Raw genomic sequence first — 23831 nt, forward strand, 5'->3', positions numbered from 1 at the left:
AGCTGGCCTTGGATACTTCCAGGGATGGGGCAACCACAGCTTCTCTGGGCAACCTGTTCCAGTTCCTCACTACCCTCACAGGAAAAAAATTCTTCCAAATATCCAGTCTAAAGCTGCTCTCTGTCAGTATTGGATGGAAAGGGTTAAAAGTGGAAGAATGGTGAGGAGGATGGTAGATTTGCTCAAGTGAGCTTGTCCACTGCTGTTTATCCTCTGTTTTGAGAAGTAGAATTTCTGCTTAGAGATAACTTAGGTGTTTGGAGAGACTTGGAGGCAGTCTCATGGACATTCTTGAGCTCCCTGTTTTGGGAGAGAGATCACAGCTCAGAGATCATAAAAAGCACAGAAGACATCACAGCATGGTGCTAAACTATGCGTGCGCAGGCCCTGGATAAATTGGTGTGTTGGAGAAGATGAAACAGGAAAGCCTTATAAATATGATTGCCTGGCAAAAGATTTTGAGAATATAGAAACTATAAGCAAGCTTTGAGATACCTTAGTTACTAAACAACTGGAAAACCATAGTATGGCCGACTGAAGGTAATCCCCTTTTGATTAAACAAGACCCTCTGCTTGCAGACAGGTCCAAGGATCCGAGCAGACCCTACTAGCTTGGCAGAAGGGGTCCAAAGAGTAGATTTTAGGGTTTAAAATGTAACGCAGTATGGTAACGTAATGATTCTTATAGGCTGTATGTAAATGCTATATGATTTGTATATTGTATTAGATTGGTTAGTGAGAATTGGAATATTCAACGCAGAAGAAGATTTATTGTATTGTAACGGGAACCTCGCTCTCTCATCCTCTCATCCTCTTTACCACTCTCTTTACCTCTCTCTCCCTCTTTCGGGCCTGCTCCAAGCTGCAGCTGGCAGCTCCCAGCAGGGCCCCTGCACCCAGGCCCTTTGCAATAAACTGCAAGTTCCACAACCTGGCTTCAGAGATCTCTCATCTCTGTCCATCCCAACCGTCCTACCCCCCGGCACTCCTACATTGTTGCAAACAGCAGATCTGCCACCCACTAGCATGGACTGAGTCTAACAATGCCTGCATTCCCACTTGTGTGTCTCCACCCAGGTGTTGCTTTGGGATCCTCTGGTTAGCGAGGTAATGAAATTAATTTACTTTTTGCATTTCAGCCATGGTTTTGTGGTTGTGTCACTGTGAAAAACACCAATCACTTGTTTTTAAAATTTTAAAAAGTTTAATGATAATAAAATGGTTATAAAAATAGTAATATAATTAGAGTAATAATAATTTGGACAATTTGGATTAGGACAACACGAGACAATAGAAACAAAGAGTTACGGACAGTCTGGGTACCTCTTTCTGGGCAAAATAAGCCCGAAAAAGGACACACATTAACAGAGGATTAACCCTTAAAAGCAATAACCTGTTGCATATTCATACATCTCATACATGATGCATAAATTCCATTCAAACAAAGGATTCTGTCTGGTCAGTGTCAACTTCTTCCTCTTAATCCTGACAGCATCTTCAGAGATGAGCGAGCCAGGAAGTAGTTAGTTTCTTCTGATAAGGGAGCAATAAATTCTCTTTCTCTGAAAGATTTAGGTGTCCTGTGGCTGCTATCTGGTATGAGAACCTCATTCATTTCTTTAAAAAATATCCCACATACATAGTTTCTATTTTAACTACAAAAGTTACATTTTAACTACAAAACTACATTTACCATACTATTAAAATGTTAATACAGCACTACTAATCAATGCCGCATAATACATATAGTAAATATCTTCATAGAGCCATATAATATGCACTTTTTACAGTCACCAAAAATGTCAGGTTAAATGAAACTCTCTAACAGTATTTCTTTTAGTATTAGGGAGTAGGCATTACTTTATTCTGGCCAGGGTGCACAGGGATGGCTCCACCTACATGCACACGACTTTCAAAACTTTTCACTAATGTAATTATTTTTAGCAAACAAAGAAATTAATGTTCATTGGTTTTAAATTACATAATTATCTTCATTATTAGTTTTCTGTCTTCTATTGGTTATTGATTTCTTGCTTCTTATGCCAATCAGTCCATGTTTTTCAGTCTTTTTATTATCTTTTTCCCAGACAGGGAGTCTCCAGCACTCAGGCTGAAATGTCTTTGTTAGTCGTTTCTTTATCTTCTGGTTACTCCAACATGTCCTCGGAGGGCTATAAATTCTGGATTCCAGGTGTCCGGCTTTTAACTCTCTCAGGCTTTGTTCACCGAAACTTATCAGGGTTAGTTTAGCAAAACTTAAAAGTTTCAGTAATCTAATAATCAGACTTTAGCAATAAGAGTCTGTGAAAAGAAAGTTAGCTATGTGCTGGCCAGAGTGGAAAACTACACTGCTTGACTTCTTATGATCAATACACTGCTTATGATTAATTAAAACAATTTGAAAGTTAATTAAAGCCATTAATTAGAAAAAATAATTAGAAAAGTTATATAATTTCCAACAGTTGTTCCAGCTGCCTGCCTGTGTCAAGTCACACAGTCAGTTTGAAGCTAATGCCTCATGCCCTTGTCCAAAGTCCCTCTCCAGCTCTCTTGTAGTCACTTTAGGTACTGGAAGGTGCTCTAAGTTCTCATCGGAGCCTTCTCTTCTCCAGGCTTAACAACCCCAACTCTCTCAGCCTGTCTCCATAGCAGAGGTGCTGCAGCCCTCTGATAACCTTCATGGCCTCCTGTAGACTTGCTCCAACAGGTCAATATCCTCCTTATGTTGGGGCTCCAGAAATGTACACAGTCTTCCATGTGGGCTCTCACAAGAGTGGAGTAGAGGGGCAGAATTCCTTCCTTTGACCTGTTGGTTAATAAAGCCTCTTATTTGGCCTTATCATAATGCAGAGCACTAGGGCTCAGGAGCTCAGTCCCTGGGTAGGGACTGGGTGCCCGAGGCTAGCTCGCTCATGCCAAGGCCGCAGGGCTACCATCTAGCAAGCATGGTGATTATCAGCTCTATAGTGATTGCAAGCTCTCAGGATTTCAGCTCTGCTTGCTAGGTAGTGGTGTCCTGGGCTTGAGGCTGCAGCAGACGGAGAGAGAGAGGAGAAGGAGAAGGCGCAGGCTGTTCCACGAAGATGGCTTTATTTGGGGAGGTCCGTGAAGGGTCTCTGCTCTTCTTCTTTCTCAACTAATGGGGTACAGTATGCTTCTTTTATAGGGTTGGAAAGGATCCAAGCTTGACCAATGGGTAAGGGGTTTACATGACATTGCCTTATAGGGTTACAGAGGTAGGTTAAGGGGTGGAGGACATAAAAACAGGAATTTTCTTTTGCTGTTTCAGCATTCCTATTGTTCATATCCTCCATGGTGCTTTTCCTAAATCTATGGGGTTTACTACAACTCCACTTTCTGTTTTTACAAAAAAGGCATTCGCTATAGTTCTTTTGAAACAGTGAACAAGGCACGAGAACATAGCTAACACAATAACAACTACAAGGAGAATCAACAACATTCCCTTAATCAAGGATGCAGCCCATCCTGTTAATCCCCATTGCCCAAAAAGTTCATTGACCCAGTCTGGGATTCTTTCTACTTTCAAGTCCTTCACGAGATCTTTCAGTTTCTGGATGTGCGCATGGATGGATTCCGAGCGTGAAGAGAGGTTGAAGCAGCACATCCCTTCGAAGTCTTCACAGCCGTGTCCATGGGCAAGCAGCAGGAAGTCGATTGCTGCTCGATTTTGGAGCGAAGCCTGTCTTGTGGTTTCTTCTTCCTTTAAGAGATCACTCAAGGCTGCAGATGTAGCGTTAGCTTGTTTACTGAGCCAGCACCCAAGGTGATTGATTTCACCGAGGGCTTTAGCTGCAGCTACCCAGGGTAAAAACAGGGAGACAGCAATCTTTTTTGGTTTGTTCCAATCGTATAATTTAGGATCACAATTTTCATCAAATTCAGTGTAGGACCTTTTTTGTCGTTTTGATTCGCTTTCTTTTTTCCAATTATGTAACAGGGTGATGTTTGGTGTAAGGGTAGAAAGTTTTCCAAGGGTACAGGGACCTCCCTGGAGTCGGGAGGGGATCCCAGCCCATACTCTGTCACCACAGATGAGAAACATTCCCTTGGGTAATACTTTGGGATGGAGAGAGGACACAGAAATCACACGAGCCGTGTAATTGCACCAATCGTGAGAGTTATAGGCTTTGTTAATTGGTGATATCTCTTTTCGATATGTGTTTTTGTTCTGGTAAATTTCTGGCCAATTGTTTTTTGGACGTCTAAAGTAAAATTTGACACAGTATGTGGCCTTGGAGGACCCCAACAGATCTAATTCTTGGGGTTCCTCTTGAGCATCTGGCAGAATTTTTGTCCACTCGTCCCAAGTATCAACCACATTGGGTCTCTTACCTGTGGTGCGGAGAAGCTCTGAGTTATAGACAGGCCAGTCATCTGCTACAAAGGGAATTCCTACTAGACATGTGGAAAGTGGGTTATCAATGCTTCCCATGGACAAGCACATGTTGTCCTGTTTTAATGTTTTTGCTAAGGTTACCCAAACATTATGGCTAGGCTGTGGGCTAATCCAGCCGAAGGCACACGGTACGGTGAAGAACATCCAGGCAGCAATGAGGACAGCAGCAATGGAGATATTTTTCATCTTTGGGCAGGAATAGGGCTTCTGATAGGGAATATAAGCAGAATTTGTTATCTTTATGATGAGAGGGTTTTCTGCCTTGTTCTTTTCTTGTTCCCCTCCTCCCCACCTTTTTCTTTTAATTTCTAAGCTACACTATGGGAGGAGGAGTGGGTAGAGGGTTAAGGGGTTTTAAAAGATTAGGGAGGGGGAATAACAGTGTTTCTTTTTTTTTTTTCTTTTTCTTTCTTTAAATACAAAAAAAAACCAGTGTAACAACATATAGTTCAGAGAACACTTTTGTGTTAAGGCTATCTATGGTCTGATGCAGCAGACTGTTGTTTAGCTTTTCAGTTTTGTCTGCTGTCTTGTAATGGGGTGGTCTGTTCTTGTGTTTGTGGGTATTCGGCGACGTCTTCGTCTCCAGGCAGAGCTGGTTTGGTTTTGAGGTGGTCTTGTGTTTGCCTCAGGAGCGTTCTTGTCCCCGTTTGCAGGAGTAGTGTTCTCAGTGCCTAGGTATGGTTTTATGTTTTTTCCGGGGTACCACCTTGGACCGGATGGTAGTAGCATGCACGCATATCCTCTACCCCAGGTAATCAACTGGTGAGGCCCAGAAATTTGGTGTGTTTCAGGGTCCTTCACGAGCACAGGTGGTTTCTCAGTGAGCTTTGCTTGGGTGGTATTTGCAAAGTGGCGAAGTATTGGTGGGTCAGGCTCTGATGCTGTACAGTTCAGGAAGTTGATGACGTAGAGAGCCTTGCAAAGTCTTTCCACTGGAGATGTGATTCTCATGTCTCTGTTCTGTTGATCAAGGACTCTTTTGAGGGTTTGATGTGTCCTTTCCACGATGGATTGTCCTGTGGGGTTTACAGGTATGCCGGTCTTGTGTGCTATTCCCCATTCACTGAAGAACTCCTTTAACTTGCGGGAAGTGTAGGCTGGTCCATTATCTGTTTTAATCTCTTTTGGTACACCCAGGGCGGCAAAAGCGAGGAGAAAGTGTTTTATTGTGTGCATGGTATTTTCTCCTGCATGTGATGATGCAAATACTGCTCCTGAAAACGTGTCGACCGATACATGCACGTATTTTGATCTTCCAAAAGGTGCGAAGTGAGTTACATCTGTCTGCCACAGCTGGCAGCTATTCAGACCTCGGGGATTGACTCCCATCCCCATGGATGGTATCTGATAGTTCTGACAGTTCGGACACATAGCCACAATAGCCTTTGCCTGATCCTTTGAGAGCTTAAACATTCTCATAAGGGCAGGTATATTTTGATGAAAAAACGCGTGTGACAACTTTGCCTGGGCAAAGATGTTAGGAACATTAGCAGTTTCTGCTGCCATTGCTAATGCATCCGCTTTTCTGTTGCCTTCTGCAACAAAACCTGGGAGGTCTGTGTGTGACCTCACATGCATTATATGGTAAGGTTGCTTTCTGTGGGAGATTAGGGATATTAATTTAGAGAGCAGTTGGTACAACTTTGGATTAGAGACCTCTTTGAGAAGAGCATGTTCTGCTCTCATCGCTATCCCAGCGACATAAGCTGAATCTGTAACCAGATTGAAAGGCTCGTTTTTAAATTTTTCAAAGGCTCTGACAACAGCTGCTAATTCTGCGATCTGTGGAGATCCCTCCACTATTTGTATGTCAGAGTGCCAATCTTGTGTTTGGGGGTCTCTCCATGTAACCACCGACTTGTGGGAAGACCCTGAGCCATCTGTAAAGAGTGTTAGAGCCTTGAGAGGTTTTCTACTTTGGATTTGTTTTGGAATCAAATGGAAGGTTACATCAGGGTTAAAAAGTTTGTGTTTCGGGATCTTAACTGAAATTTGGCCCGTGTAGCTATCCAGGGCAAACTGGAGGCTTTCATTGGTCTGGATCAAATCCTCAAAGTCTGTAAGAGTTATTGGTAAGTATATGCATTCGAACTCACAACCTGAAAGAGAGCAAAGGCGAGTCCTAGCCTTTTTTATTAAATGTGCTATGACCTCCTGGTAGGTGGTGAGTGTCTTTGTGGGCTGGCTACTTGTAAAGATCCATTCCAGTATCAACAAAGGGTCTCGAAGCTGTGAATCCCATTGGAATATCAGTCCATGGAATCGAGGTGCTTTTCCCAGGATGATGAACTTGAAAGGCAGACTGGGCTCGAAGCGATGGGCTTTGCATGAAGACAGGGCTTCCTGGACTTTAGTGATGGCACCCCTGGCTTCTGTGAGAGTGCAGGGAGAGTCCAGGTCCTTAGGTCCGCGAAGAAGGTTGAACAAGGGAGGAAGGTCCTCTGTTGTAATTCCTAGCAGTGGACGTACCCAGTTGATGGATCCGCAAAGCCTGTGTAAGTCCCTGAGGGTTTTTGGGTCGTCATTTATGGTGAGCTGCTGAGGTACGATGGTCCTTTCCCGGATCTGGACTCCAAGGTAAGTCCATGGCTTGGTGTACTGGATTTTATCCTCACGAATCTCCATTCCTGCCTTTTCTATGGTTTCAATAGTCTTTTTAACTGTATTGTCCAAGTAAGCTTTGTCTGAAGCACACACCAGGATGTCATCCATGTAGTGATGGATGATAGCATCGGGGAATGATTTCCGAATGGGAGACAGGATGTGAGCCACGTACCACTGGCAAATAGTGGGGCTGTTTTTTAGTCCTTAAGGAAGATAACGCCAATGATATCTTTTGAGCGGGGCCTCCTTGTTAAGAGAGGGAACGGAAAAAGCAAACCGTGGAGCATCCTCAGGGTGCAGAGGAATGCTGAAGAAACAGTCCTTAATGTCTATGATAGCAAGTGTCCAGTCTCTAGGCAGCATCGATGGGGAGGGCAGGCCAGGCTGGAGGGGGCCCATGTCCTCGATGACCTCGTTGATTCTGCGAAGGTCGTGGAGAAGCCTCCACCTGTTTGTCCCAGGCTTTGGTAGAACAAAGACTGGAGAGTTCCAAGGGCTGTTGGACTCCACTATGTGGCCTTTTGCGAGCTGTTCTTCCACGAGGGTGTTTAGGGTGCGCAGTTTGACTTTATTGAGGGGCCACTGTTCAATCCAGAGTGGCTTGTGACTTTTCCAGGTGAGACGAGGTGTTTCTGGCAGCGCGCTTACTTCAGTGACCCCAATTAGAAATCCTGAGTGGGAATATGTAGAGAAGCTCCCCACTGGGATAGAACGTCTCTGCCCCAAAGGGTGATGGGGGCCCTTACCACAAATGGACGAATGGTTGCCAGCTTGCCTTCAGGCCCTTCCACAAGGATGTTGTTCTTGCTTCTCATGGACACTGTGGCTCCACCAATCCCTGAAATCATGCCTGCAACAGGTTGTAGATCCCAGTGTGCTGGCCATTCTGAGCGGGCGATGATGGTCACATCAGCACCGGTGTCCAGCATCCCTGGCAGGTGGGTCTTCTCGCCTTTGCAGGTGAGGCCGCACTCGATAGTAGGCTTGGATGGTCCCACAACTTGTGCCCACATAGCTGTAGGGTTGAGAGGAATCTGTTCCCTGTGATCCTTTGGGAGTAAAAAGGCTTGTGCTATTGGGGTTCCCTTTGAAAGAAAAAATGGTGAGTCTATGCAGCATACCTGGACGAGAATCTCTTGTCCTGGCTGCACTGTCAGCACTTCTGGAACAACGAAGATCTCCTTTGGGCTATTAAGAGAGTCACCTATAATTAAAATATGCGAAGGACCACCTTTTGGCCCATATTTGCCAGTGGGAACACGGTGAACATTCTCATTATTAAAGTCAATGGACAAAGCAGTTACCAGTTGACGGCGGGTTCCCATCTGGGTTGCCCCGTGGGTTGGATCCTCTTCTTGTGGTCCGGAACATCCTGGGCTGGTGCGGGGTTGGGTCTGAGTGGCCTTTGATTTGTTGTCAGCGCCCGGGGCTCGACCGGGCGGCGCAAGAAGTTTCCCGAATGCTGCTGGTAACGCTGCTGATTCTGGGGTCTTTGGTAATTGTTACGGTGGTATCGGGGGTGTGATCTCTCTGGGCAGTCCTTTATATAATGTCCAAGATCTCCACAGTGATAGCATTTAGCTTGGTCTTTAGAAGCTATTACTGCATATGCACCAGAAACTCCTTCAGCAATACCTTTAGCAACTGCTTGGGCCACTGTATTTTCCGTGGACATGTGACGTGTACAGCATTCCAGCATTTGCTCTATGGTGGGGTCTGTATCCATGGGTAGAGACCTCAAAATGGCTTTGCATTTTTCATTAGAGTTACACAAGGCAAGTTTACATAAGAGTTCCTTCTTTGCCTCTGTGCTCTCGATCTGTTTCTCCAAAGCATCTCTAAGTCTGTCCACAAATTTGATAAAACTTTCATCTGTCCCTTGTTTAATAGCAGAAAAATGCATTGTTGGCATTGACTCATCATGCACGAGAAGTAAAGAGGTTTTTGCTGCAAGAGCGATGTCCTGCAGTGCCTCTTTATTCAAGGTTTCCAATTGGTCTGCTGGTTTCTGTAAGTCACCTTCACCAGCTAGTTGGGCTACTGTAAAATTCGTCTTATTAGCATCCGCAGAATATGAATCTGATAATGTTTTTAAATGTCTTTTCCAATGCCTGTCCCATAACAAATATTCTGCTGGGGACAGGAGGCAGTGTGAAATATTTTTTACATCATGGGGAAGTAAGACATGTGCTGAGAACATGGCTTCTAAGAAATTTCTAAAAATATGTGAGCTTCGCCCATGTTCTTTGGCTATATTTCTTAATTGCACTAGTTCCTTATTGGAGTTAGCTTTCCACGTCTTTATAGTGGACTCGCCACCATTCCGTCCTTGCTTATATTCTACTGGGAAAGCATTAATCTTCTGTGCCAGCTCCCAGTCTCCAGCCTTTGTCGCTTCTACTTTAATAAGAGCCCATGGATCCATGTGGATCGTATCAGAATCAGATTCACTGCAAGAGCTCTGGTCCTCTGAGGAGGACTGAGGGAGGGTTGCTATCCGTGACTTGCGCTTTTTTCATTTAGAAGCGTTTTTCAAAGGTTTCAATGGCTGGGGGGGGAGACATGGCATGACCTGGCCGGGGGGAGGTGCCACTGGAGCTGGGATGGCAGCACAGCACGCACAGGACCGGGTGGGGGGGACAGCACCGTGGGGGGTGTCTGGGATTCTGTTCGGGTGGCCTTGAGGGTGGGCGGGGGGTCGGGGCGACGCGTGGTGGGGGCAGGGGGGCTGGGCGGGGTAGGGGTGCGGGGATGAGGGGAATGAGAGGAGGCAGGCTGTGGTACCGGTCCGGGATGCTGCGGTTACGGAGTGGGTGTGGCTCGGGGAGCCGTCGGGAGGGGCCGGGCCGGTCGGAGCCGGGACGAGGGGAGCGGGGGCGGGCGCGGCGGCGGGAGGGACGGTGGGGGACATCAGCGCGGGGGTGGGGGGGTACGCAGCAGAGGGGGGAAGAGCCGACGCAGGGGTGGAGGGGGCGGCAGAGGCAGGAAAAGGGACCCCCGGGACCGGAAGCAAGGAGGAAGCCGAGCCAGGGGTAGGGGGGATGTGTGGAGTTACAGATAAGATAGGATTCGCGGAGTTGGGCAGCGCAGGTCCCGCAAGGGTGGAGGATGTGGGGGGGGGAACTGGGGTGGGCAGCGTAACCTCTGCTTTAGGAGTAACGGAGGCGAGAGGGACTTTAGAAATGAAGGGGTGGTGTGAGATATGCAAGTGACATTCCTCTGAGTCCTTATCGATCTTGTTACTATTTGAAGAGGAAGTATCTGTTAAGCCCTGCAAGATTTTTTCTCTGTTAAATCTTTCAACGGTTTTAGTTATTATATGGAATAAAGGCAAATAGTTAGTTACAGAGAAATCCTGGTTTGTTTGGGAGATATATATTGTGTTCCCGATCATATCCCAAAACGAATTTTCAATGACTGCTTTCTTATCAGTATCAGGGTATTGCGAAATAATCCAAGTTACAAATTTTTTAAGATTAGTTTTTGAGAGCTTGCCTTTAGAAAAGGAGAAGTTGTTAGCAGATAAGATTTCTAAAATAGTTGAATATATCTCTCTCTCGGTTTTACTTAGTTTTAAAGTACTAAAAATTTTACCCATGTTAATGGTTAGCCCTTCCAGCAGAAAAAACGTGAAAAAAAAAGAAAAAAAACCCGAAAAAAAAGTTTTAGAGCCCCAAAGTTATGCGCGCAATATTAGCTAATACTTACAATTCCTGGGGTCCAAGATCTGTGGAAGGGGTCTGCTGCGTCAGTTCTCCTCGGAACTTTCTGTCGTTCAGATGTAAGTTTTGAGTGTCGAACTGACCCTCCTGGGGAAAGGATTTTCTAAAACGAAAAGTCCCTTCACAGAAGGAGCGGCTTCCCGAACAGGCAATCACAGAAAACCCCAGGGGGGCTTCGTTGCTCAACCGACGGATATCGCCTCTGGGGGGGGTCCGAATCCGAAGTCGTTGGGACGCCACTTTAATAAAGCCTCTTATTTGGCCTTATCATAATGCAGAGCACTAGGGCTCAGGAGCTCAGTCCCTGGGTAGGGACCGGGTGCCCGAAGCTAGCTCGCTCATGCCAAGGCCGCAGGGCTACCATCTAGCAAGCATGGTGATTATCAGCTCTATAGTGATTGCAAGCTCTCAGGATTTCAGCTCTGCTTGCTAGGTAGTGGTGCCCTGGGCTTGAGGCTGCAGCAGACGGAGAGAGAGAGGAGAAGGAGAAGGCGCAGGCTGTTCCATGAAGATGGCTTTATTTGGGGAGGTCCGTGAAGGGTCTCTGCTCTTCTTCTTTCTCAACTAATGGGGTACAGTATGCTTCTTTTATAGGGTTGGAAAGGATCCAAGCTTGACCAATGGGTAAGGGGTTAACATGACATTGCCTTATAGGGTTACAGAGGTAGGTTAAGGGGTGGAGGACAAGAAAACAGGAATTTTCTTTTGCTGTTTCAGCATTCCTATTGTTCATATCCTCCATGGTGCTTTTCCTAAATCTATGGGGTTTACTACAGTTGGTCACACTGCTTTGGATGCAGCCTAGAATATAGTTGGGCTCCCACAAGTTGAAGCCCTGCAAATGTAACCCAAGCAAACTCACAGCCCTGCAAATGCAAAGCCCCACAAATCTAATCCCAACAAATGCATTGGGCCAGAAATGCAACTGCTTTTCTATTTTGCATCACCTCATACAGCTAAAGCAAACTCTGCAAAGGAATTAATCTGAAATTGAGAAGAATAATTTTTTTTTTTAACTAGAAGGCTACATCTTTATGCCTTTGTGGTGTTGGGCCACCATTAGAATACAAACAGAAGGGAAAAGGTTCATGAAATACCATATCCACTACAAAACACAATATATTTTTGCTAAACATGTAGGGTGTTTCCAATGTGCTGGTTGAAATACTAAGGCCTGAACAACAGGCCCTGAGCCAAAGTAGACTGCCGAAGCCTACCGGAACCCAGGCTAGCTCTGTACACTCCGGTAGCCACGACAGGAGTGGGGAACAGCTGGGGACTGGGGTTTGCCCACAGCTGAAACTGAAGTGCTGCAAGCTCTACAGTGCATGCTGTTACAGCCATGGCAGGGACCAGGTGAAGGAGGAGGCTCTTTGTCTTGAGGTTCCACGGGAAAGTTTATTCCAGGTGGAAGGAGTAGGACAAAAAAGAACCCCTCACCCTAGTACGCAGGGGTTTTTTGTTCAGATACAAACAGCTAACCAATAGGGAATCCTCAGGGGAGGAGTGAGCGGATTACATCAACACTGTGGGACCAATCAGGATAGGGGGAGGAGAGGGGAAAGGTCACATGGGCCAATGGGGTGTCATGGATTAGGGGAGTTCCAAGTGGGTGTTTCAATCAGGGATTGGCCCAGAGGGTGAGTGGCAGGGAACATTCAGGAAAAAGGGGCAGGGTTGCCTTGACAGGCAGGGAAAGAGGGGTAGAGTCACCTTGACAGGCAGGGTAGGAGAGCAGGGTTGCCTTGACAGGCAGGGAAGGGACTAGAACAAAGGGAGGGGAATAGCTTGAGGGACAGCTTTAAGGGAGGGTACAACTTAGGGAAAAACCAACTTGGGGAAAATGTGGGGGGATAACAGATTGAACCACTTAACAATAACTTAATGAACTAAACATGAACCACAACAGTAGACCTCTAGATGAACCTTCCAACCAAATGTTATATATATATATTCACTCAGCTAAATATTGTTATGTGTGATCAGTTATTGGCAAAATATGTATTTCCCTTTCCGTATCTAGAAACCAGACAAGGCCACATCTGGCCTTCTTAGGGGGATGTAGGATCAAAGACAACTCCCTTGGTTCCTCCTTGAGCTCTGGCCAGGCTTTGTGAGAAAGCCAACAGGAGAATGAAACTAGAATCTATGTCAGCTTGTTTGTTTAACAGTATAAAAGCTGGGCTACTATCACAGCAAAGTCAGGAAGCCTTGTGACAATCCTGCAAAGGTGGATGTACTGCAGGATTTCCCAGTTCCCAGGCATGGTTCTCCAGCCCTTCACTGTGATAGCTTCCCTCACCTGATGTTTAAAGGATGCCTGGATGAAGGGGTAAAGTATTAGGGTTGTGAAAAATGTGTATTTTATGATTAGCTTTTCGCAAATATTAAAATTAATATTATATGTGTTGTGTTAGAAAGTTATGCTGTATTAATTCTCTTAAGTAGTGTGTTAAATATAGTTTTAGGTTATAACAAAATGTTAAAATAGAAACTATGCTATGTAGGATACTTTTTTTTTCTAAAGAAAGGACTCACACTGAGATAGCAGCTACAGGACACCTAAATCTTTCAGAGAAAGAGAATTTATTGCGCCCTTATCAGAAGAAACTAACTACTTCCTGGCTCGCTCATCTCTGAAGACGCTGTCAGGATTAAGAGGAAGAAGTTGACACTGACCAGACAGAATCCTTTGTTTGAATGGAATTTATGCATCATGTATGAGATGTATGAATATGCAACAGGTTATTGCTTTTAAGGGTTAATCCTCTGTTAATGTGTGTCCTTTTTCGGGCTTATTTTGCCCAGAAAGAGGTACCCGGACTGTCCGTAACTCTTTGTTTCTATTGTCTCGTGTTGTCCTAATCCAAATTGTCCAAATTATTATTACTCTAATTATATTGCTATTTTTATAGCCGTTTTATTATCATTAAACTTTTTAAAATTTTAAAAACAAGTGATTGGTGTTTTTCACAGGGTAACTGGTGATGTATCTTTCTTAATCACTATAGGCATTCTTTTGTAGTAATGACTATGTGCATTGCTTATCCTTTTGTAATTCTTTGCAGTTTTGCATTATAGTAAATTACACTATTCCTTAAGTTGGTGTCTGTCTGTGTCGGTGTCTCTGATGCTACGCAACAGCAAAACAAAATTGGTGTAGTTAGCAGGATTTCATGGATAGTCTGTTGCAAAAATTTAAATGTGCCCCTTCCCAGGCTGGGAAGAAGTGGACTCAAAAATTTTGGAAGGATAAAGAGAAAGTGGTGAATGTCTGACTGATCAGAAGTGTAAAGAAGGAAAAGGTGAAGGTGCCATTTGTGCATTTTTAGGAGCCTGTTTGTCTTGTGCACAATGAGAAGCTAAAATTCACTTGTTTCTGAGCAGATTTCTGATGTAGAGTATACTATTTTAAAGTCAGAAATTGAAGTTTTGAAGTCATCATTAGCCTTTAAGAGGGAAACAGGAAAAAAAATGGGAATCCAAGTTGATAAATTTAGGATTAAAAATTATCATCTTAAAACTGAGGCTAACCACCTTAAAACTCTGCTCACTGCAGTGGAGCACAGAGAGAAACTGTTGCTGAAGAAATTGCATCCTGCTTTAGATACGTGACTCTGCAAATTGGTACATCATATAGACCCCAAGACTTGGGACAGGGATATTTGCTGTGATTGTGATAATGATAAAACTGTAGAAAACCCTGATTTCAAATCTGATCAGGGTAACAATAAGATGTGCACTCCTGTATGTGAGAAAAAACTGCTCACTTTGAAAATTTAAAAAGGTTTATTAAACCTTAACAAAAATACAACAAAGGACTACATAAGGAAAAAGCTGCAGCGCTGGGAACTGCCCCTCATGCATACCACATGGCCAGTTTGTCTTCAAGATGGATGCTCAGTCTTTTATACCTCTGGGGGTTGCATCAGCCAGCCCTGGCCCCTCCCAAAGTCTGTCAGTCAGCTCTTCTTTGTAATTTATAGGTTGTAGGATTGATGGGGGTAGCACGGTCGGGACAGACGGAGATGAGAGATCTCTGAAGCCAGGTCATGGAACTTGCAGTTTATTGTAAAGGGCGTGGGTGCAGGGCCCTGCTGGGAGCTGCCAGCCGCAGCTTGGAGCAGGCCCGAAAGAAGAGAGGGGGAGAGAAGATGAGAGGGTAAGAGAATAAAAGGGGTAAGAGCATAAAAAGGTAACAGATAAGAGGCAAGAGCTAAGAGGTAAGAGTACAAAGTTCCCGTTACAATACAGTAAATCTTCTTCTGTGTTGAATATTCTGATTCTCACTAACCAATCTAGTACAATATACAAATCCTATAGCATTTCCATACAGCCTATAAGAATCACTACCTTACCATACTGTGCTACATTTTAAACCCTAAAACTACTCTTTGGACCCCTTCTGCCAATCTGGCAGGGTCTGCTTGGACCCTTGGACCTGCCTGCAAGCAGAGGGTCTTGTTTAATCAAAAGGGGATTACCTTCAGTCGGCCACACTGTTGTTTTCCCGCTGTTCAGTAACTAAGGTATCTCAAAGCTTGCTTTCATTTCAATCTTGCTTATAGTTTCTATATTCTCAAAATCTTTTGCCAGGCAATCATATTTATAAGGCTTTCCTGTTTCATCTTCCCCAACAATCAGTGGAAACTGTTTTCTTGTAACTTGATTGGAGATCAGATGTTGCCATGCTGCACCCCCTAAGCAACGAGTTTTTCCATTCCCAACTGCCCCATGCAAGGGACACGTGCACGCCTTCTTTTTTACCTATCCTAGACAACCCTGGCTGTCTGATGGTCACAATACGGGGGGGGGGGGGGAAGGGAACTATGGGGAGAACAGAGGACATCTAAACTACAATAACTTAACTATATATCACTAAAGCTTTTCTTAATATTCACACAATAGTTCTCTTTTAATTGCAAGAGCAAATCATTTCATTAACTATCTATAACACTGTGCATATTATTCACTGGCCTCCAACAGAATTGGTAAAATCGCAGGAGAAATATTCAAACCATACCCAAAAAACAATCCAATCCAAGTGGCTGATTTGCAAAATCATTATGGCCATAAGTCAGGTGAGATTAAAAACCCACAAATGGAATACTATCAATACATACGTAACAATATGTGGTGTTTGACAGGAAATATGTTTTCTGGGATGTTGTGGTCAGGCCAATTGGTGCTCAGATTTTAATATTGGCACCTAATGTGGCCATTGAGACATTGGGTCCGCCTCTGAGAACACGGGGTTAAAAGCAGAGCTCTCCCCCTGGGAGGCTCTCTTGGGTTCCGGTCAGTGAAAGGTTCAGACCTCCCCTGCCTGCCTGTGGGCTGGGCGGGGGAGGGGAAGCCATGCGGCCGGGCCCTGGACAGAAGGGAGGTGAAGGCCCCTGCAGGATGGAAGGGTGGAGAAGCACTGAGAGGAATCAGGCAGCCACCCCCCGCCCCCCCCCCCCAGGAGAGACAGAGAGAGAGAGAGCCTGTGCCTATGCTTGTGCCACCTTGAAATTTAATAGTGGCCGGCCGAGAAGGAGAAGGGGGGGGCGGCGAGAAGGTGCCTGGCTGGGCAGCGGTGGGAGTTCTGGACAGACAGAGCTTCAGATTTTTAACCCTTTTCTTGGATGATGGAAACCTTGCAAATGCTAATCCTCCTGGAGCTGAATGAGAAGAGAGATAGAGATGAGATAAGAGGAAATGGGCCACAAGAGAAATAGAGAAGAACTCAGGTGGAAGAGATGATGGAGTAGCTTATGCTGGACTTTTTGTGTAGCCATGGACAGAGCCATGTTTCCTTGTCCTACAGAGACTGCATTCTAGGGGGAGGCAATGCCTCGGGACCAAGAGGGTTCGGTGTGGGTACCCCTCGGCCCCAGGGGGCGAAAAATATGGGGGGGACAGATGTCCCAAAGTTGAGACTGTGCCTTTTTGGAGTGGGATGAAGCATCCTTAAAAGTCGACCCTAGAAGCAGCTCTGGTCTGTGTTCAGTGGTGAGAGCGCTGGACATGAAAGGAAGAGGTCACCATTAGCACAAGAAGGACTCCTTCTCCTCTTGATGAACTGAGGATTGAGTATTCTGAAGGGTGGTGCCGGACTGATAGTTGATGATTTGGGGGATGTATTGTATTGGGAATTTGGTGGGGAGGAGGAGGAGGAGATGTATTTGTGAAGTTTTCATTTTCCTTGTGTGTTTCTTTTTTTTTTTCCTTTCCCTTGTAGTTTGGTTAATAATTTTTTTTTTCCTAAGTTGGATCCTGCTTTGCTTATTCCTGGTCACATCTCACAGCAGAAACCAAGGGAGAGGGTATTCTCATGGGGGCACTGGCATTGTGCCAGTGTCAAACCATGACACAATGGCCCATACATTTGGATTCCAGTTGGTTCTCATCAACAATTAATACAATTTTTAATAGATACAGAAGCACAGCATTAAATATTAATGCAGCAGGATACCAAGAAGCTGAGTGTATGACCTGGACGGCAAAGAGTTAAAATCACTGGAGTAAATGTAGGAAGCAGTATCTGCTGAGCTGCTCCCCCCACAAGGAGTGGATGCTGGCTACTTGCTTCGCAATGAACAATCATAATGAAAACATATTGGGTTTTGATCTTTTGAATAGTCAAACCTGGCATTTACCAGATAGCAACATGTGGTCTTGCAGTTCAAATGATGACCCTAGCCCCCTCAAAAATTGGGGGGCTGTAGTGCAGTAATTTCATAGAGCACCTGTACTCCCTAAAACAAAAATTCCTGCTGCAGCACAAAATGAAACTTCTGTAGTTAATGCTGACTTGGAAAGGCAGTCAGTGTTAACTGTTGATTACTGGCGCTTAAATGCCAACGCAGCTCCACTAACAGCTATGGTACCCAATATTCCAAACCTAACAGCTATAGTACAAGAAGCCACATAATTGGGTATTGACAGGGTGGCAACAGACTTGGAGGAATGAGGTATTATCACTCATTCAGACTCTCCTCCTAATTCTCCTGTCTGTCCAGGAAAAGAGCTGGACAGACAGAAATGTATTGGAATAAATAATGCGAGACTCCATTTTTCTTCATGCAGAAAAAAGCCCATCCTTTATTCACATAACTAATTTTTTTTACAGTTTTACAGACCTCGTGTGTGATTCCAATTGGTGAGTAGCTTTCTTGCTAATTACTCTATTGGTTAATAAAAGGTATTTTACTTGTCCATCAAATCTCTCTATTCTTAAATTGTTTACATATTTTCTTCACTGATTCTCATGGGATAGATTTAATGTTTATGCAGGTGCTAGTTGTTTTTCACCCATGAATAGATTGTTATGTTAATGAACTATTCATACCAGGATTGTTTTCACATGGAACTTGCAAAGTGCTAGCTGCACTTAGAAGAAATGACAGGCCAGCCATCGATCTAACAGAGCAGGCCTGATTTTATGAGGCCTTTATTTTATAACTTTTCTACCTGACTGCAATAGTCATGGTTTACAGTTTGTTGCAAACAATTGCATGCCAATACTGTGCCTTTAACCACTGCTGTTCTAAATTTTGCAGAACTGGTAGCTTAACTTCAGAAAATGTCCCAATCATGGATGGCAGCCCTGGATTCAAGAGATATGTTTTTGTGGAAGGGGCATATCTTTTATAGCCAAGGTTTTCACTACTGGAACACAAGAAAATGCAATTCATGCTTGCTTGGGAGTGCCATACACTTTTAACAGACTCCCGCAGGAGTATAAACATTCCCCCATGATTGCACATGTTCTGCTTCTAAAATTTTACAGTCTCACTCTCTCCAAATAATCTGATCAGAGGAGACCTCCCCCCCTGAAATTGTAGGGGAAGCTGCAACAGTCATCTGGCAAGCACTTTGTGAATTAGAAGTTTAGATTCCACCTGAATCTCAAAACCTACGTTTTAATTAACACTGCCAGTTGCATTTTCAACCGAGGATATTTCCTTTCTTTTCTGTTTCACAGGAATGCTGAATGAACTGCACATGGATGGATGGATTAGGCTACACCAAACTTGAATGTATACAAGAAATTCTGTCATTAGTTTGGGCTGTAATACTATTTCTGCTATGCATAATTATCTGGAAACTGAAATTTATCAGACATCCAAATCAGACTGTTGGTACAATTTCACTTTGCACAACCTGTGCTTGCATTTTGTTCATGGGGAAAAGAGTGTATAGGAATTCCTAATTGTAGAATGTAAATTGTGAAATTTGTGTATGAAGTGGTGGCCATGGATAGAAGAGTATGTACTTCTAAAAATACCTATGCCTAACCTAAATTTGTTTACAGTGGCACCGCACAGCAACATCACCTTTTATGGGCAAGAGTGGATCATCACAGATGAGAGTGGAAATCGACACATACCATCTCTAAAGAGAATTAAAGGAGACATCATTTTGATAAGATGCCAAATTGAAAATAGTCATAAATACAGGACAACACTCTTACAAATTGTTCTAAGTTATGTAGAAGGAAAAGGTGTTGCAAATAATGCTGAACAACATACAGACCTACTCTTTTAAGCATGAGTGCTGGCCCACCTTTAAAATATTCCATCCAACTCTTGTAATGTATCTCTGGACAGACCCCAACTCTCAGCTTAGCTTGGCAGCTTGGGTCTTCAATTCGAAATTGTTGAAGAGCCATATTTACCAACTCCACCTCCTATCAAACTGTCTTCTTACATCTATAACATTGGTCCTTACTTAATAAAAAATTGCCTTAGTTTAAAAGACAAATGTATGCCAAGGAAGGTGGAAACTTTACTGGAATGGAAAGAAGACCCCTTCCTCCACATTATTATATCTTCGAAAATTACAGAACTTCCAAGCAAAAATGTTGGAAAAGAAATAACAGTTCTTTACTAGAAAATATATATAACAGAACAGAGCAAACAGCAAAACAATAACAGAAGTTTCCCACCCATTAAGCACTGTTTCCCCTTTGGTGTAGTTATGACCATGGCCGGCACGTGAGCGCTAGCAGCTTAGGCGAGGCAAAAGGGTGCAGTAGCTTATTCGTGGCCAGCAGGGGGTGCTCCGATGCAAGTTCGGGATATCCACAGGGATGATAGCAGTTCAGATGAGAAGGAAGAGGTGGGGGAGAAAGGGGTGATCCTCTGGCCACTCACACAGACTGTGCTGCTCTCCTGGCACTGGCAGCCACCTAAGTCTCAGTCAGTGGGGCAGCCGGGACTCTCTTGCAAGCAATGGACTTACAAGCAGGCAGCAGGCAGAGCTCCATAGCAGTTTTGAAACTGTTGTGCAGGAGCAGTCCAAGGCGAAAAAACCACACCACCCTCTCTGCTCCCAGCCGGGAAAAAACTATTCACATCCAGATAAGAACTGCCAAACCTTTGTTCCCCTCGACTCTCCAAACCATTTCAGCAGTATGACAGAGTATTCACCTAGAAAACCACCCCCTCCCCCCTTTCCAGCTTTTTTTCCAGATGACAGATGGGAAAAAATTCCCTGAGAAACCTAACCAACCAAAAAAAAATACAGGCCAAGAGCAACTGTTATATTACCCAACATGGTCTCTCAAACAAGTTAAGCTGTTAATGCAGAATAACGTTTCCACAATTCAACCAGTTTGCTCACCATTTCTGAAAACTTCTTATGCAGGGTGGACAGCATGACTGCATAAACGAGTCCTCACTTCCTCCAGGTGAACCAGGAGGAATAGTGACTGGCATCCTGGGAACAGAATTGGGAGTTCTAAATGGCATAGACTCTGAGGTGCTAATGAACAAACTAGTCAATTGCCAGTGAATTAAATAAACTGAAACAGTCACTGGAACTGTGGGGAAAACAAAAAAACGGTTAAAAATGACCATATAATATTGGATTTCGCATTTAGGTATTAGCTTTTGCACGTTGTTATTCATCATAAGTATTTAGATATGGTACAAATTATAACTCCTTTTAGCTGCTTGCTAATATAACATAATCTATCAGTTTAAGTATTGTGAGAAATGGCTACTCACTTTTAATAATTTTAGAAAGGTTTATTAAACCTTATGAAAAAATACAACAGAAGACTGAATAGAGAAAATGTTACGGCCCCGGGAGCAAAGGATTTTCTCCATCACGTGCTTGCCCACACAATGGAGGTTTTGCCTTTTAACCCTTTAACCCCTCCCAAGGTTCTTTCCATCGACCCCTTCTTTGCTGTCCAGTGGTGATCACTTCCTCAAATCCTGATTGGAGGTCAGATGTCGCCATAGTGACAAGCCGACCCTCCCAGATGTCCCAACCCTGGCTGTCTCTTGATAACAACACAAGGGGGTAAAACACAACTATAAATCTATAAAACTTTTTTAACCTATATACATGATATTTGTCTGTTAATTGTGAGAGACAATCATTGCATTACTCATCTATCACAATCCCCCCTTTTCTTTTCTACAGATTATTTGGCTTGAACAATTTAACCCAATGAGTCATACTAGCATCTGTTGATTTGGGCAAGGACAGAGGGAACCAAAGGGAAAAGAAACAAAAACTTCCTTAGACACCCTTATCCAGAATGAACAAAAGGTCATTACAGAGGTCCCGTATGGCTTTTACCCCCATCTACCTTGCCCATGGGGTTGCTACCAATAGGAGGTGTCTTAGTGGTGAGTACAGAGGCCAACTTGGTCTTGCCCTCCCGTCCCTTTTGTATTCAAAGACAACTGGGAAATTACAGAGGTCCGGTATGGCCTTTTGTCCCTACCTTACCATGCCTACGGGGTTGCTACCCGCAGCAGGGCTATGGGGTCTTCTCAGTAGCAAACAAAGGTGCCAACCTGGTCTTGCCCTCCTTCCTTTGTTTTATTTTCTTAAGGAAGCTGTCCCATTACTTTTTAGGGTCCCTTGTGTACTTTCCCTCAACAGATGCTTATAATTCTTCATCATTAAAACATTAAAAAAAACCAACCAAACAAAAAACCAAAAGTTCTTAGGCTGGCTGGTGAAAACTTGATTCTACATTTTGGGTGTCTTGGTGTTTTCCTGGTTGCCTCTCAGTCTCTGCTTGAAAGTCAATCTCGTTTCCCCTGGTTTGGATGTTACAGTCCATTCACTGGGTTCTTCCACTGGGCCTTTAACTCTGTTGGCATGAGTCCATCCCCACTCTGCAGTTTGCACAGCCGATTTGGTGGTGAGTAGTACCTGGAAGGGACCTTCCCACTGAGGAGCTAGAGGATGATCTCTCCATGATTTAATCATCACCCGATTCCCAGGATTAATATTATGGATTCTGAAATCCAGGATGGTAATTTGAGGAATTGCCCCTTTATGTCTTAGCCCTTCTAAGGTTTGTGCTATAGGCATAACATATTTTTTGGCATTGGTTTCCCCTTCCTCATAGGTGGCAGCCTTCTGGGGTGAGGTTAGGAAGGGTAACCCAAACATCATTTCATAGGGTGACACCCCAAATCTGACCAGGGTTGGGTTCTAATTCTTAATAAGGCCAGAAGGAGATATTTTATCCATGACATTTGGGTTTCAATCATTAGCTTAACTAGAGCTCTTTTAAGAGTTTGATTCATTCTCTCAACCCAACTGGAACTCTGTGGATGCCATGGAGTGTGTAACTCCTATTAAAAACGCCAATCACTTGTTTTTAAATTTTTTAAAAGTTTAATAGTAATAAAATGGTTATAAAAATAGTAATACAATTAGAGTAATAATAATTTGGACAAATTGAATTAGGACAATATGAGACAACAAATACAAAGAGTTATGGACGTACGGGTACCTTTTTCTGGGCAGCACGAGCCCGAAAAAGGACACACCTTAACAAAGGATCAACCCTTAAAAACAATAGCCTGTTGCATATTCATACACTTCATACATGATGCATAAATTCCATTCAAATACAGGATTCTGTCTGGTCATCTGTCAACTTCTTCCTCCGAATCCTAACAGCACCTTCGAGGCGGGAAGAAGTTCATTTCTTCTGATAAGAGGGCCATAAATTCTTCTTCTCTGAAAGATTTAGGTGTCCTGAGGCTGCTATCTTGCTGCGAGTCCTTTCTTTTTAAAAAAAGTATCCTACATAGCATCGTTTCTAGTTTAACAATTTTTATAACCTAAAACTATATTTAACACAGTACTTAAGAGAATTAATACAGCATTACTTTCTAACACAACACATAAAATATTCATTTTAATATTTGCGAAAAGCCAATCATAAAATACATGCATTTTTCACAATCCCCACTCTTATTCTTTGTACATCATTTGGCTTGAGCAATATTTCTTATCTACTTGCATCTTCTGGACTATGCTGGCAAAATAAAACGGGATTACACAAGGAAGAAATATAAAAACAGTTGTAACACATAAAATGAAAGATCTTAATTTCTTCTAATACATTACCCCACCAGCTAGGTTTTAACATTGTTTTCTAATTTTTTTTGACCGGTACCTGGGTTATTATATGCATATATATTTTTTTTTCTTCTTTGATTTCTTTCGCTTTTGCTAGAATGACTTTTCTGTGGTCATCAATTTTCAACAGTCTGATATATTAAACTTTCCACAAACACCCCCTTCTTTTGCCAATAAATAGTCTAAAGCCAACCTATTCTGATACACTACAAGTTTTGTTTGGCTTAGCTGACTTGATATTAACTCTAATGCCTGGGCAGCTTTATTTACTATCATTTCTATAACTGCTTGGAGTCTTGTAATACGACTCAATAGATAATTTGGGGTCTATACAGAGTTAAACTGCTGTGCTGGTTTTACCTTTTCATTTACTATTTGGTTTTTTTTACTAAATCTTGAACCGTATCTTCAAGATTAAATGTAAAACAAATCCATCTGTCTCCTTTTCGACATTCCATTCCAAATCTATTACCACTTTTTCCTAAGTTTCTTGTAATCCAATAATTTACTCAGTTTTGCCTACAGGTTCTTAATTTGGATGGGTTATAACAGTGGCTGTTGACATCGGTGTGTGTAATAAAAGAGGAACTTTGGTTTCTTTCCATGTGATGCTTTCTGTAGCATTTGTGACACAATCTTGCTGGTATCCCGAAAGGGAAAAGACAACAAATGAGTGCCAGAAACAGGAACGACAGAGG

This window comes from Molothrus aeneus, chromosome W (assembly GCF_037042795.1).
Source record: "Molothrus aeneus isolate 106 chromosome W, BPBGC_Maene_1.0, whole genome shotgun sequence".
Classification (NCBI taxonomy): Eukaryota; Metazoa; Chordata; class Aves; order Passeriformes; family Icteridae; genus Molothrus; species Molothrus aeneus.